The following is a 16071-nucleotide window of genomic DNA, read 5'->3' as shown; positions in this document are numbered from 1 at the left end:
TAGAAAAGGTCCTCAAATGCAAAGAGGTATCACTGAACACCAAAGTCAGGATCATTCAGACCATGGTATTTCTATGTATGGATGTGAAAGTTGGACAGTGAAAAAAGCTGATAAGAGAAAAATCAACTCATTTGAAATGTGGTGTTGGAGGAGAGTTTTGTGCATACCATGGACTGCAAAAAAGACCAATAATTGGGTGTTAGAACAAATTAAACCAGAACTGTCACTAGAAGCTAAAATGATGAAACTGAGGCTATCATACTTTGGACACATAATGAGAAGACATGATTCACTAGAAAAGATAATGCTGGGAAAAACAGCAGGGAGTAGAAAAAGAGGAAGGCCAAACAAGAGATGGATTGATTCCATAAAGGAAGCCACAGACCTGAACTTACAAGATCTGAACAGGGTGGTTCATGACAGATGCTCTTGGAGGTCACTGATTCATAGGGTCGCGATAAGTCGTAATCGACTTGAAGGCAAATAACAACAACAACAATGTGTCCATCCAACTTTTTATTTTTTTTGTTAGGGCTGTCTAAAACCTAAAGGTGATCCAGAAAATAACACAAAGCAGCTTTCTCTAAGTTCAGTAAGACCTAAGGCACAAATAAATGTCTGAGTAATAGATTTCCTCTTAAAAAGACACAGCAGTTAACTTGAAAACTGTGCAAACAGGCATTACATGTCTAATTTCACCAATTTTGTTGTATTTATTTCAGGAATGGATTTGGCTCTAAAAGTTGATGACCCAAATAGAATCTTGCCAAGTTGCATCATTCACTACCTGTATATAATAAAAAGGAGAGAGAAAAACACTCATTTATTTTGCAGCCTCTCTCATCACCACTTCCCACCTGCCAACTGCTATTCAGTTTGCACAAACAACTTTCTGGAGACCAGTTTGGGGAAAAAATGCTTCAGACATTTAGTTCAGCCAGATCCAGAAAGTAAATCCAACCCTGAACATCCATTTCTGAATATCTAAATCTCCCATTTGGGCTACATTTATAAGGAATTTGGTGTGTACACAATTATAATTTTCCAATTGCCCTTGTTAAAAGTGAATTAGGTGTTTGTTCCTGGGATAGTATTTTGTTTCCTAAATGCTAGGAAATGATGAGTGTCCTTGGGCCAATCACTATCTCTTAGCCTAACCTACCACACAGGGCTGTTGTGAGAATAACATCAGGAAGGAGAGAACCACATTTGGATGCCACGTTGAGCTCCCTGGAGGAAAAGTGGGATATAAATACATTAATGTTAAATTGTTTGGTTATGTTTGCTGCCCTAGGCTCCTTCAGGAGGAAAAGCAGGAGGCCAGGCCTGGCAACCAAGAGCTCTTCTGTATCTTTATTCACTAATAGGCAAAAAACCTTGTGATTTAAGAACGTACCTATAGCCCACAGATATTTCTATCAAACTTTAAAGAGCAGGGAAACTGGGCAGCTATAGTGAATGTACCAGAGGAGCAGGAGACCTGACCTCCTCTCTGAGATATTGGACTGCCCTACAAATTTGTCAAAATACAAACACCATTTGGGTTGGTCTTTCACAGTCCAATCCACTTGCCGTGTAGCTTGGAAGAATTTGGTAACATGTGCCTCTGAGCATATGGTGAGTGGTGGTAACACCTGCCATCTCCAAAGATGGAGAATTATATTTTTGTATGTTTGTTGGTGTTCTTCTTACTTTGCTTCTTTCCTGTGTTACTAATGTTTCTATAGAGAATCTAAACTAGAAAATTTTATTTCCCTCACTATTCATCCTAGTAATCTGTGTCAAATTTATTCTTATTAATTTCAGAGCCTTTTTAATAGTCAATGTCATATGATGATGAAGACAGCCTTTTGTGTTTCAAATTGGAGGTTATGTTCTATTTCTATTTTGGGTGCATTAACAGTGGAATCTGAAGCTGCAGTTTAATGTAAAATCAGACTGATTCCAATATGTTGCTACTTCATCAATGACTCTAGCTGTTGGAAAAAAGAGGATGCATGCTTTCAGCCTGCTATGTTTAAACCACTTCATTTAAGACAAGGTGGGCAGAGTCAATTAAAAACATAGAGCACACCTAGCATTTTGCTAGAATATATTTCACCTCCCACTGTTTTGTCTTGTGCAAACTGAGACACTCCTGAGGTCCACTGGAGACTATTCTGCAGAAGTCAGTGCCATTATTCCACAATTATGTTTGGAGTTTTTTTAGTGTAAATTTTGCAAAGAGTTGCTGTACTTCACATATTCACAGAAATAGAAACAAAAGAAAATGATTTCCTATAGGAAACTTCACTAAAATTGCAAAGTAAATCGGACATATTTGAAGTGACCATCTGAACTACATCAACTGTCTTAATAATGTTGCTTCCTCCCTGCTAAAAGAAGATCAGCACAACACATGTTTTCTTTATATTCTTTGGACTGATTGCAGGTGTTGCCACCACTCACCATATGCTCAGAGGCACGTTACCAAATTATTCCAACCTACACAGCAAGTGGATTGGACTGTGAAAGACCAACCCAAATGGTGTTTGCATTTTGACCAATTTGTAGGGCAGTCCAATATCTCAGAGAGGAGGTCTGGTGTCTTGCTCCCCTAGTGCATACACTATAGCTGCCCAATTTCCCTGCCTTTTAAAGTTTGATAGAATATCTGTGGGCTATAGCTATGTTCTTAAACTGCAAGGTTTATTGCCTATTAGTGAATTTCCCTGCTTTTTAATCCGGGAGGTAAAAAATGGGATCCTGTCCAAGTTTGCTGAAAATGAATTGATCATGCTTATTGAGTTGAGTGGGATTTACTCCCCTGCAATCATGCTTAAGATAGGTGAAACTAACTACAGGGGATGGGGAGGGGAGGTGGAGGAGGAGGGAGGGGAGGAACGACAGAGGGGAGGACTGGGATGGGAGCAGGCAGGAGGGGGAGGAGGACAGGTTTGATCATTCACATGTTTATTGACTTCAGTGGGATTTACTCCAGTGCAATCATGCTTAGTTGACCACGGTATCCTTTTAGATTGCCTGGAGAAACTGGGATTAGGGGGCACTGTTTTACGGTGGTTCCATTCCTATCTTTCAGACAGGCATCAACGGGTGGCATTGGGGGATGAGGTATCAGACCCTTGGCCTCTCAATTGTGGAGTGCCACAGGGTTCTATCCTCTCCCCCATGCTATTCAATATCTATGTAAAGCCATTGGGGGCCATCATCAGGAGATTTGGGCTGCAGTGTCACCAATATGCAGATGACACTCAGCTCTATCTCTCGTTTAAGTCCTCACCTGAGTTGGCTGTGGATACCATGTCCAAGTGCTTGGAATCCGTAAGTGGATGGATGAAGGAGAATAGGCTGAAACTAAATCCCGATAAGACTGAGGTGTTGCTCGTGGGAGATAAGAGGAGCTTGGGAGATATAGACCTGGTGCTCAATGGGGTGAGATTACCCCTGAAGGAACAGGTCTGCAGCCTTGGGGTCATTCTTGACTCCCAGCTGTCCATGGAGGCTCAGATCTCGGCAGTGAGCCGGGCAGCTTGGTATCAATTACATCTGATTCAGAGGCTTCGACCCTACCTTCCTATCCATCTACTCCCACAGGTGATACATGCCCTGGTATCCTCTCGCTGAGACTACTGCAATGTGCTCTACGTGGGGTTACCCTTGAAAACGGTCTGGAAATTGTAGCTGATACAGAATGCGGCGGCACGCTTGATTAAGAACAGCCATCGCTGTGATCATATCACTCCGGTGTTAGTAGATCTACACTGGTTACCAGTTGCCTACCGGGCCCAATTCAAGGTGTTGGTGTTGACCATTAAAGCCCTACATGGTTTTGGCCCAGTTTATCTGAAGGAGCGCCTCCAGCATCATCAATTGTGCCGCCTGACAAGATCAGCCACACAAGGCCTCCTCTCGGTCCCACCAGTCAAAATTGCTAGACTGGTGCGGACCAGAGAGACGGCATTTTCGATTGTGGCACCTGCCCTCTGGAATTCCCTTCCTTCCGATCTTTGCCGTGCCCCCTCCCTGATGGGGTTCCATCAAGCCTTGAAGACCTCGCTATTCAGGTAGGCCTATAGGATCTAACTTTTATGCTGTTATTAACTGGATGGGTGGTTTTTAGCTTAATTTGTTATTATGGTATTTGATATTGTATTTTACTATGTACTGTATGTCGCCTAGAGTGGCCGTTAACTCGGCCAGATAGGCGACTTATAAATAAAATTATTATTATTATTATTATTATTATTATTATTATTATTATTATTAGGATAGGTAAAACTGACTGGGGGGAGGGAGGGAGGGCTGGAGTGGGCAGGGGAAGAGGAAGAGGGGCGGGGAGGTGGAAGGGTGAGGAGAGGGAAAGGAGGGGGAAAGCAAGTCTGATCATTTGCATACTTATTGAGTTCAATGAGATTTACTCCTATGCTATCATGGTTAGGATAGGGAAAACTGACCATGGGGGAGGAAGAGGAGAATGGGGAAAGGGAAGGAGCATATTGGAGGGGGGCAAAGGAAGGGGAGGGGAGGGCAGGTTTGATCATTTGCAGGCTTATAGAGTTCAATGGTATTTACTTCCATGCAGTCATGCTTAAGATAGGCAAAACTGACCATGAGGAGGAGCAAGGGGAGGGAGGGGCAAAGGAAGGAGGAGGAAAGGGGCAAGAGGGAGGGGATAGGAGGGAGGAGAAGGGAGGGTGGGTTTGATCAATGGGATTTATTTCTGTGCAATCATGTTTGAAAATGGAAATGGACTGCCTTCAAGTCGATTCTGACTTATGGCAACCCTTTGAACAGGGTTTTCATGGTAAACAGTATTCAGAGGTGGTTTTACCATTTCCTTCCTCTGAGGCTGAGAGGCAGTGACTTGTCCAAGGTCACCCAGTGAGATTCATGGCTGTGTGGGGATACGAACCCTGGTCTCCCAGGTCATAGTCCAACACTGACCCGGGGGAGGGGCAGGGAGGGGTGGGGTTGGAGGATGGGGAGGGGAGGAGATTGTGTGGGTGGGCACCGGGCAGAGGGGAAGCCCCTTTCCGAAAGGAAAACATTGTGAACAGTATCACTGCTTTTCAGCATTTCCCTCACCTTTTTATTCTACAGCAGGCACATGTAGCCTCCCACCCAAATTTAAACCAAAGCTGTCCCTGGCCACATTCACACCAGGCCTTTATTTCACTTTGGACAGTCATGGCTTCTCTCAAAGAATCCTGGAAGGTGTAGTTAGTGAAGGGTGCTGACAGTTGCTAGGAGACGCCCTGTTCCCCTCACAGACCCTCAATCAGAGTGGCTGACTGTTAAACCATTCTCTCTGGGGAATAGGAGTCTCCTCTCAGCAAACTTCACAAACTATACTTCCTAGAATTCTTTGAGGGAAATCATGACTGTCTCAAGTGAAATCAGTCTGGTGTGGGTGTGGCTGCCTGATTAGGCAAGCCAAGCAGCTGTGAGTCTGGCTTTTAGAACACTGACAGTTGGTATTTACTGAGAATGCCCCATGTTATCAATTGATTCAAGCCAAAATTTCTTAAAATAATTAAAAATCAGCCAGGCATTTTTTTTAACGTTTAAACTGCAGAAGATGAAGGTCAGAGTATGGGGCAAGGTCAGTATTAGGATTACAGGTACTCTGTGAACATGGCTGATTTTAAATGAATTTCAACAAATTATGAGAAGTCTGCCAAAAAAGTTCAAAAGGGCTCTGGGTTTTTCTCTCTCTCTCTTTAGACTTTGAACTCTCTATTCTCTCTGACTGTTTTGTGTATCACCATGAAAATTTACAGGGTTATTAAGCAAGTGTTTCTGAGTTCAGGACTATAAGTTTTGTAAGGTTTTGTTTTGAAATGAGCTTATGGGGAGCATCAGAATGGCATGGGGGTATTTTAAATTTAACATTGCGGAATGTGAAACATCAACGCTTGCTATAGTATACCGCCACTCTTGTGTCTGTATAAAAAGTTGTGCAGGGGGAAGGGAGAATTCCACCTTGTGGTTTTTCCCATTACAGAGTTGCAAGAACACCTGCACTTGGCTGACTTTCTCTTCTCCTAAAGATACAGGATCAGTCTCAGGCCCTGAGCCTGGCAACCCTAGCTATTACATATTGCCTTTTATCTTCCTGTTATTCTTTTTGCTGTTTGCTTTACTATTTTTTCTGAACTCAGACTAACTAGTCTTTAAATCGCAAACTTGCTTCTTTCCATCTAAGATAGGAATTATGTTTCCTAAAGCTTTGCTGTATCTATCATATTTTGGGAACAGCTTACTTAGGGTTAACAATCTGGTTTCACTGACATATAGTCAGAGGTCTGAGACCAATAAGGATTTAGGAAGGCAGAAACTAGAACTGAGGTTTGCTTTGAGTGATGGCATTGCCCAAAGAAGTCTGGCCAAATGGAAAAAAATCTTATCCTCTTAGTTCCAGCTCTAAATAGGATCAACACCAGCAGATGGGATAAATCAGTGAGAGCCATCATGTCAGCAAGATTAGGAATGAGACAGTTACCATGCTTGATTAGCTTGAACTGACAGTAGCTACAGAAGCAGTCAGAAGCACAGTGTGAAGAACAACCAAAGTACAACAGGAGGCAAAGAGAAAAGAAGCAGCGTCAAGCAGATCTAGATTTTCTGAGATCAGGACTGCAACAGAATCTCAAAGATGCTCCAGATAGTTATAAAGGATATATAGATTTCCTAGTCAAGCAAAAGGCTCCACAGGGAGCCAAATGAAAGCTGAGAAATGTCTCAGGGAATAAGGATGATGTATTGCTCCTAAACTCTAAGGACACTGATCTGCAACTAAAAAACCTGGTGGTTCCAATTCTAAGTGTTCTAGTGCATGATAAAATTGCAAAGTTTGCATAGATACACAAAGTTATAAACCACATTGGGATGCAACCTTTTTACAGGTTAAATAATGTTGGAGAATAGAGTTGCTTTTGTTCCCGACAAAAGTTCTTTATAACAAAAGCTATGTTCTTTAACAGCTATGACAGGTTAAAAAAAATCAACTAGTTACTTTCCCTACAACTTTGTTTTTGTTATGTGCCTTCAAGTCGTCTACGACTTATGGTGACCCTATGAATCAGTGATTTCCAACAGCATGTGGCGTGAACCACCCTGTTCAGATCTTGTAAGTTCAGGTCTGTGGCTTCCTTTATGGAATCAATCCATCTCTTGTTTGGCCTTCCTCTTTTTCTACTCCCTGCTGTTTTCCCCAGCATTATTGTCTTTTCTAGTGAATCAGGTCTTCTCATTATGTGTCCAAAGTATGATAACCTCAGTTTCATCATTTTAGTTTCTAATGATAGTTCTGGTTTAATTTGTTCTAACACCCAATTATTGGTCTTTTTTGCAGTCCATGGTATGCACAAAACTCTCCTCCAATACCACATTTCAAATGAGTTGATTTTTCTCTTATCCGCTTTTTTCACTGTCCAACTTTCACATCCATACATAGAGATCGGGAATACCATGGTCTGAATGATCCTGACTTTAGTGTTCGGTGATAGATCTTTGCATTTGAGGACCTTTTCTAGTTCTCTGACAGCTGCCCTCCCCAGTCCTAGCCGTCTTCTGATTTCTTGACTATTGTTTCCATTTTGTTAATGACTATGCCAAGATATTGATAACCCTTGACAAGTTCAGTGTCCTCATTGTCAACTTTACAGTTGCATAAATCTTCTGTTGACGTTACTTTAGTCTTTTTGACATCCAGCTGTAGTCCTGCTTTTGTGCTTTCCTCTTTAACTTTCATCAGCATTTGTTTCAAATCATTACTGGTTTCTGCTAGTGGTATGGTATCGTCTGCATATCTTAAATTATTGATATTTTTCCCTCCAATTTTCACACCTCCTTCATCTTGGTCCAATCCTGCTTTCCATATGATATGTTCTGCATATAGATTAAATGAATAGGGTGATAAAATACACCCCTGTCTCACGCCCTTTCTGATGGGGAACCAATCGGTTTCTCAATATTCTATCCTTATCCCTACAACTATGGCCATGTATACACTTGTGGTAATTCTGGCTTCAGTGCATCTCCACCTCTGTTTTTCAAGTCCAGGTGCACATGACATTACCCACGACATTACCCACTGATTCCTGCTCCAAAAATTGGGAATTCTGTGTTTTGATGCATTTCCCTCCAAGCCAGCTTCACTCTGAATTGAAAACTGTTTGATCGATCAACTCATTGCAACTCCGAGATATGTACAATGGAGACACTTTCCGTGGGGGTGTGTCAGGCTCCCTCCCATGGTCACCGCCTTGTCACTGTCCCACCTCAGGGTCCTGCTCTCAAAACAGTTCTCTCACTGGCTCTAGCAAAGATCTCTCAAGATCCCACTGCTAGGCAGCACCACCAGACACTCCCTGTAACCAATATTGCCTTGAGACTGTGCCTTCTTCGTCTCCTCCTGGCTTATTGTTACATTGTGTCTGGGTCCACTTACAGGCCTCAACCCCCCTGTATCTTTGTGCCTATAAAGATTACAGCCCTGGGTTGCTCTGGATACCTGATGATGTTACACTGTCTCTTCACCGCTGCCACCATTGATACTGTTTCCCAACCTTGGTATATGCCCTGCCCACCCTTCTGGTTTGTGTAAACCCAGCCAGGGATCAGGCATTTTAGTAAACCAATAACTATTTATTTATATACACAGGGAACAAGAAGATTACTTAAAGGTTTAGTCAACAAGCATGTGGTTTCATAAGATGTGCTACTCTGTATATTTCTTAGTCATCAGTATCCTGCCTCACTACCCGCTTAATCCCATCCACCCAACAACCCTCTCCAAAACCAACCAACCCTCCAAAACCCTCAGAACCAATGAACCAACCCTCTCTCAACTGTCATCCTCTCATTTATACCTTCAGACATTCAAACGCTAAGCCAATCATCATACAACACTCATCAACATTCCAACCCATGTACTCCTCTCTCACACTCAGTCTACTTACCACATATACTCTAATAAACCTGCACTTACCATATTTACAGTATTATATATATACAGGGACATCACAGGAGGGTCCTAAATCTCTGTCATCAGCGGGGGGGGGGTGTATTCCCACTTCTTACCTGCAGGCTTGGATTATTTCATTTCCACACAGTGCTTCTACTCACCTCCACTCCCGCCTTAATGCCTAGAAGAAAATGGCAGAGTCTCAGCTTAGTGACCCAGGTGCACAATGTTATGAGGTTGGATGGAATGGGTTGCTCACAGTTTAAAAAAAACACAATGCAATCCTAACCATGTCTATTCTGAAGTAAGTCCCACTCCATTCAATGGGAATTACTCCCAGGTAAGCAGGGTTAGGCAATAGGGTTGCCAGGTTCCTGGCCTGAGACTGATGCTGTATCTTTAGGAGAAGAGAAAGTCAGCCAAGTGCAGGTGTTCTTGCAACACCTATAATGAGAAAACCACAAGGTGGAATTCTTCCTTCCCCCTGCACAACTTTTAAAGACACAGAAGACCTCTTGGTTGCCAGGCCCGGCCTCCAAGAGGTCTTCTGTATCTTTAAAAGTTGTGCAGGGGGAAGGAAGAATTCTACCTTATGGTTTTTCCCATTACAGGGTTGCCAGAACACCTGCACTTGGCTGACTTTCTCTTCTCCTAAAGATACAGCATCAGTCTCAGGCCAGGAACCTGGCAACCCTATTAGGAAATAGTTTGAGAGAAAGGCACAGCAACTGCAGGGAGAGAGAGCAGAGGCTGCATCTCCTCACAACACCTCCAGAACAGGGCTTATTCAAGGTTGAGCAGAAGTTTAGAATAGGGCTATTCAGAACAGGCTGTCCCCCATTTGAGTTGTGTGTGTGGAGAGCCAGAAAAGGGATAGAAAGTGAGGGGGGCAGGAGAGATTTTGTGTTTACCAGCTCATAGTACAATTCTAACCATGTCTACTCAGAAGTAAATCCTACTCAGTTCAATGGGACTTACTCTCAAGTAGGTGGGATTGGTATAGGATTACAGCCTCCTTGGAGGAAAAGGTAGGGAAAGCCATTTGAGGGGACAGCACCAAGGAGAGGTAGTGAAGAGAGAAAGAGGGGAACCCTAAGACTTTGACGTGGAGCTTGGGGAGGAAGAGGTTGTGTGCTCAGACAGTTCCAAAACAGTATCTATATTCTGTATTTGTATGCCCAGCAACTTTCTGTCAACCATCACAACAGAGCAGCACAGCACCACTACGAGGAAACGGCAAGGGAAAATGCAGCACAGCACAATGAGGAAATGCAAGGGAAAATAGTGATGCTGGCAAGGGGAACTGGGACTTCTGGTATATCAGAAGTCTGGTAAAAAAAAAAGGTGTGTGTGCACAGGTAAATAAATACCTGTGTGTATGTACAAATGATGGGAGCATGGTGACAGTATCCTGGGTGAAGCCTGGGTGAGGAAATAAGCCAACTAATGCGCATTGGGCTAGAACATCTGTAAACCCCAGAGAGCTTCGGCTATGGGGCGGTATATAAATGTAATAAATAAATAAACATCCCACCCCCTCTCCACCCACTGGTATGTACACAGAGCAGATATACATCAAACAATAAAGATGTGTACTGCAGTGTGCAGATTCATTCTGAAACACAGTGAGATAAAAAGACCTCTGTGCATTTTAAGCTGATAATGTGTACAAGCCCTACCAGGAAAAGTTACACCTGCTGAATTTTTGTTGGTAAATTCACAAAGCCTTTGTTGGGAACAAAGTTACTCCTTATCCATTCTTTTTTGGGCCGGGATATTATCTTCCTTCAAACCTGATATATTCTTATGCCTTACTATAGTCCTGACATGAAGGAGTAAGAATGAAACTGGAAAAACAACCCACACAAGGGGATCTTACCGTTTTGTCACATCATGTCAGTGGGTGACATTCTGAGCAACTGGCATCAGGCACTTAGTACCACACAGAATCAAACAGGAGCAGATAAAGAACCCTGGCAATCATCGGATTTTTGTCCTCACTTGGAAAAAACCTGTCTGGGGGCCTGACAGACTTTGGTAGTGGGTTTCTGCAATGCAGAAAGTGGCATACCTTTCCTCTGATTAAAACCATAAAATACTTATATAGACCTGATATAATGCCTTATTTACTCCTCTGTTGTAAAGCACCCTATTAACACTTTAAGCATTTTACTTTATTTTAGCACAAGTAAATTATTTAGGAAATGTGAAGATACTTTATGCTTTTGAGTAATGAGTGTGGAAAGTAATGACTGCATCCGGCTTTAATTGGCTGCTTACCTTATCCTGTGGAAATTGGGAATTTATTATTTCAAGCTTAATTACTATGCATATGATCCCTGATGGATATGCAGTCAGGTTTTTTTTCTACTTGATCTAGTTATTAAATGATATAAATGTGTATGAACTATTGTTCCTGAAGATAAAATGCAATTTCATTTTGAAAGCACTAGATAACTAGAAACTGCATTGTTCAAAGAGTATTCTGATCTGTTCAATTTGCTATGTAAATTAGGTATAACCATTTACATTTTGGGCAACACAAGTTGTTTCAAGGTGCACACACACTTCAACTATAAAAGTAATATATTTTCTGCAAATCATTATACAGCATTCTACAAAATGCAGTGGAATTTAAACAGCCTAACTGTGTGCAGGATCGCAGCCTTTCATTGTGATTCTAATGTTTATTCAGAAGTAAGGGAGCAATCTGGCCCCGATTTGTGCTGCTGAGTGCTAGGGGGAAGTTAGGATTACCTCTGCTGGTGGTGATGATGGGGGCGCTGCTGCCATGAAACCCCCAGCGACAGCCACCAAAGACACAGGCTGCTTTTGAACTATCATTGGGGTGAGGATGAAGCAGAGCCAGTAAAGAATACACTGGATCCTAAACTAGCCCATGTTCTGGGGAAGGAGCCAAGTCTGGGCTTCTCTACTGTGCCAGCCTGGAGCTGAAACAATAAAAGAAAATAAAAGTATCCCCAAACTTCTGCCCTGACTGGAAAGTGACCCCAAGCAAGAGTTAGTAGTAGGTATACTTAGGATTACAGTCTCAGGGCTTAGTCATGGGTCATCACAAAAGAATGATGAGCATCTGTTTCCAAGTACAAGGTATACAGTAACAGGGGCTTACCAATGCACATTCCAATATTTGTAGGCTCGTAAGTCCTATTCAGTCACTATGCCTGAACAGGAAACCCCTGTATGCCAGCCCTGACCACAGTGTCTGTGGTCCCGCCTCCTCAGCACCCAACCTTCCAATGCTGTGAAGGTAAAGTGTGAAAGAAGCTTTAATTTGTATTCCGTGAACATAAGGAGAAGCTTCTGGACAATCAGGAGCCCTGATTAATTGGGGTCTCAGTCACAAGGGGGTTCTACTTGTTGTCAAGTGAATATGAGCAAATGCCCTCTTTGGAACTTCCATACTCAACAAAGGGGAAAGTTGGAGAGAGCACACCAGGACATTGGGGTGGGGCTTGTATGTGCAGCCTGCCCCATTTATAAGCATTTGCCTATTCAGGCAAATGTCTGAAGAGCCTTGAAGGTGTGTGCTATGAAAGTCTGCACACCCTGGGGTATTTGTGCGTAGGCCCTGAGCAGATGTTACAACTAATATATTGTTGCGTGCCTCCCCAATCTCCAAGCGGTGAGATTTCAGGGGTCCCTGCACTCATCCAGGGTTGGTTTCCTTTGGGAAGGTCAGCGGAGACTGGTGTCTTTATGAAGTCTGGTTGATTTATTTACACACATTCCAACCTGAGTTTAAGATGGAGGGGTTCAAGGCATCAGCAGTCCAACATCCAGCTTTCCCATCAGTGTTATAGGAGGCATCCTAAAGCCATGGTGCAGAGAGACAGCCTCTCTGCCTGCCTCCAGGTCCCAGCCTTTCTCTAGACAACGCTACACTCAAAGCACAAGCCTCTGCTAGCCGCCAGGAGGGGGGAGGCTCTTCTGAAGAGTTTCAATGACAAAAGGATGTTCCTGGCCCATTCACCAGTTGCTGGGCACCCAATAGACCCATTAACAACCTGGCTACTCTATTAGCTTAACAAAAGAAACTCCAGCACGGCCAGCCCCTCACCCCAAGGCACAGGATTCCAAATCAGAATCTGGAAGGGGACTCACAGGAACCATCCATTCCAACCCCCAAACTCACAACTCTACCCCCTTCCCTGAGAAGACCTGTCCCAGACCTGCAAACAAACAACAGAATAACAGCTTCTACAAAGAAATAACAGGTACAAGTTATACATCATTAAAAGCATAATCATATTACAGTCTCATTTCCACACAAGTACAAAACAATCCATTGCTTTACAGCAAGTTTTCAAATAAATGCTCTCTCTTTAGGCTTCCTCTTCTTTCTTAGAGCCCCCAGTACTGGAGCTCCTTTGTCCTGCTGTGTGTACCACAGCAACCCTCAGACACACTTGCACCTTTTTCCCTCGCTCCCCGAAACAGTTGTACATACACCCACAATCCAACAGTCACAGAATAGTAAATCTTAACATTAAAACCTTATTGCAAAAACCTATCACCATAACTTCTAAAAAAATCATTAAACAGCTCATATCCCCACAAGCATGCAAAAAGCGCAAATCAACAGCATTTCAAAAGGCAATACTAAAACCATCAGAAGAATTCCTACAACAAATCAGTACACAGTCTCATAAGCACAACCCCCACCCCCAAACCAAGTGGTTGCCCACATGGCCCTTTGTCTTGGGGCTTCATGGAGTTCCCAGTCCAAGCTGATTCCTGCTGCTGCCTGCAGGGTCTTGGGACTCCTCTCCAGGAACAGATTTGTTTCCTCATCAGCACACGGCCGGCTGTAGCCATTTTCTTCCCACCCAATGCCCTGGGAAAAGTCTTTAAGCCAGTCCACTTCATCTCCTGCCACAAACTCCAGATCAAAGTCCTGCCACACATCCTTATCTGGGGGCATTTTCTTCAGGACTAGCTGGCCTAGCCCACCCAGGTTGGCGGAAAGAAATCTTCTCTGTTCTCCCTCACCATCTCCAGTGTGAATCATGGGTCCAAATAGAGGCAGGTAACCCTCCCAGTGTCTCTTGCCCTCCAAACTCACAGGGCACTGGGTGCCTCTCACTGCTGGAATTTGCTCTGGGACTGCACCCATCATAGCTGCATCCCACCCTGAAAGACAATTATGGGGCATCCAAGGGGCAAAGTCACTTGGGGATTTTTATCTCACCCATCTCTCCAGGCACTGGGAGCTCCTCTTGGACTTGTACTCCCACCTCAGGCTTCTTCTCCTGCACTTTTTCTTCCACAGCCATTTATACAGGCGCTGGGAGCTGCTCGCACACACATCTCCAACTTTTCCTCCTGCACTTTCTCTTTCACAGCTGGCACACACAGGGCGAAGAAATCCATTAACAGCTGTTCTTCTCCAGCCTCTATCCCACTTTCTTCTGAGGCCTCTTCCTCTTCATTTCCCAGCCTGTCCTCCTTCAACTCTTGGAGCTTTACTTCCAGCTTTGTGCTGTCTTCTCCCCTGGCAGGCTCCTGGACAATCAAAACTTCTTCCTTCTCCACTACTGACTACAATTCCTCATAGTTCAAGCCCTCCAGCTGCCCATCCACTTTCTGGATCTCTTTAGCCACTGCAGTCTGGGTACTCTGCAGCTGGGCTCCTGGGTCATTCTCGACCCCTTGCAGCGGTTGATCAGGCAGGGCTCTCATTTCCTCACAGAGGGTCTCCCTTCCCTTTCCCAAGAAGCTTCCAATGATCTCCCCCATTCGTTGCCAGTGTTCCCGTTCCTCTTGGCACTCTCTTTGCCTTTGCTGATGCTCTTCCTGGCGCTCTCATTGCCTTTACTGCCGGTCCCATTGCCTCTGCTGATGGTCCTTCTGACTATACTGCTGGGACATCAATCTCATCTGTTCCATTAGGATTGCTGTTTCTCCCTCCATTTTAACTCAGGCACATCTTGCTCCCAATGCTTCTTCTAGGAAACTCAATCTCATTTCTAACACCAGTGTTGTGCGCCTCCCCAATCTCTTTTTTTTTATCATTAATTTTATTCAAATTTTCAAACACAAAACAAAACAAAACAAAAAAGAAACGGATTAAACAATAAAATAACATGTTGACTTCCGATTTGTCGCAGATCAGTTATAGGTCTATGATATATAACAAACCTGTCTCTTAATATATTACAAAATCACTTTCCTCCAGTAGTTATCTTAATTAATCATCAAATTTAACATCACTTTATTCTTTCCGCAAAAAGTCAAAGAGAGGTTTCCACTCCTTGAGAAATATATCCATCGATTTTTCTCCAAATAACCATGTCAATTAATCCATCTCATCAAGTCTGCTAGGTCCAGTAATTTCAATAGCCATTTTTCCATTATCAGTGTTAATTCCATCTTCCAACTTCCATCCTTGCACCCATAATAATCTTGCTGTCATAATCATAGTCATATAGTAAGAGTCTGATGGGAATTTCCTTCATCACAAATATTTCCTTGCCGTCAATTCTGAATGTGTTGCTGAAATATTGTTGTAAAGTCATATCTCTGTTCCTCTTTTTTACAAAATGCACTAGCACATCTCTTGAGAGTTTTTCCATTGTCACATATCTGGAATTAATTCTATAAATTTTCTCTTTTTCAAGTTCCATCAAATCATTCCAGTCCAGAAATTCCATCGAAGCATTGATAGCTTTATCTCTGATATCTTCATCAATTTCTCCAGGGACAACGTCAAATTCCAAACAGTAATCTTTATCTCCAGGATCCACAAACTCCAAATATTTTTCCAGTTCCACACTTGATATATCTGTTCCAATCTCCAGGACTTGCATCCTCCCTTTAATTTTTGCCATAAAGTCCAAATCTTTTTCCAATTCCACATTTGATATATCTGATCCAATCTCCAGAATTTGCTCCTTCCCTTTAATTTCTTTTTCATCTTCTATTGCTTGTCCATCTGCTTTTTTTCTCATATAATCCTTTATTTCTTTCAGCTCCTGTTTCACTTTACCAAATTCAGTTGCCATCTCTTGTCTACTCTGTCCCAGTTCTTGTTTCGTTATCTTAATCTCATCCATTATCTTCTGAAACATATCCAGAGGAGA

At 43.0% G+C, this 16071-nt stretch overlaps 1 long non-coding RNA gene across 1 annotated transcript in view; it reads right to left on the bottom strand.

Moving 5' to 3' along the window:
- Positions 1-508: 508 nt before the first annotated feature.
- Positions 509-16071, bottom strand: part of LOC133382359 (uncharacterized) — a 19001-nt gene continuing 3438 nt past the window's right edge. Inside the window, exons 2-3 of the long non-coding RNA XR_009761923.1 lie at positions 9130-9149; positions 509-787 (exon numbers count right to left, since the gene is read on the bottom strand). This is a non-coding gene — a long non-coding RNA (uncharacterized LOC133382359). The remainder of the gene's footprint in view (positions 788-9129; positions 9150-16071) is intronic.

This window comes from Rhineura floridana, chromosome 3, assembly GCF_030035675.1.
Source record: "Rhineura floridana isolate rRhiFlo1 chromosome 3, rRhiFlo1.hap2, whole genome shotgun sequence".
NCBI classification, from domain to species: domain Eukaryota; kingdom Metazoa; phylum Chordata; class Lepidosauria; order Squamata; family Rhineuridae; genus Rhineura; species Rhineura floridana.
The sequence above is the reverse complement of the archived record's forward strand: the minus strand, read 5'-3'. Positions and strand labels throughout refer to the sequence as shown.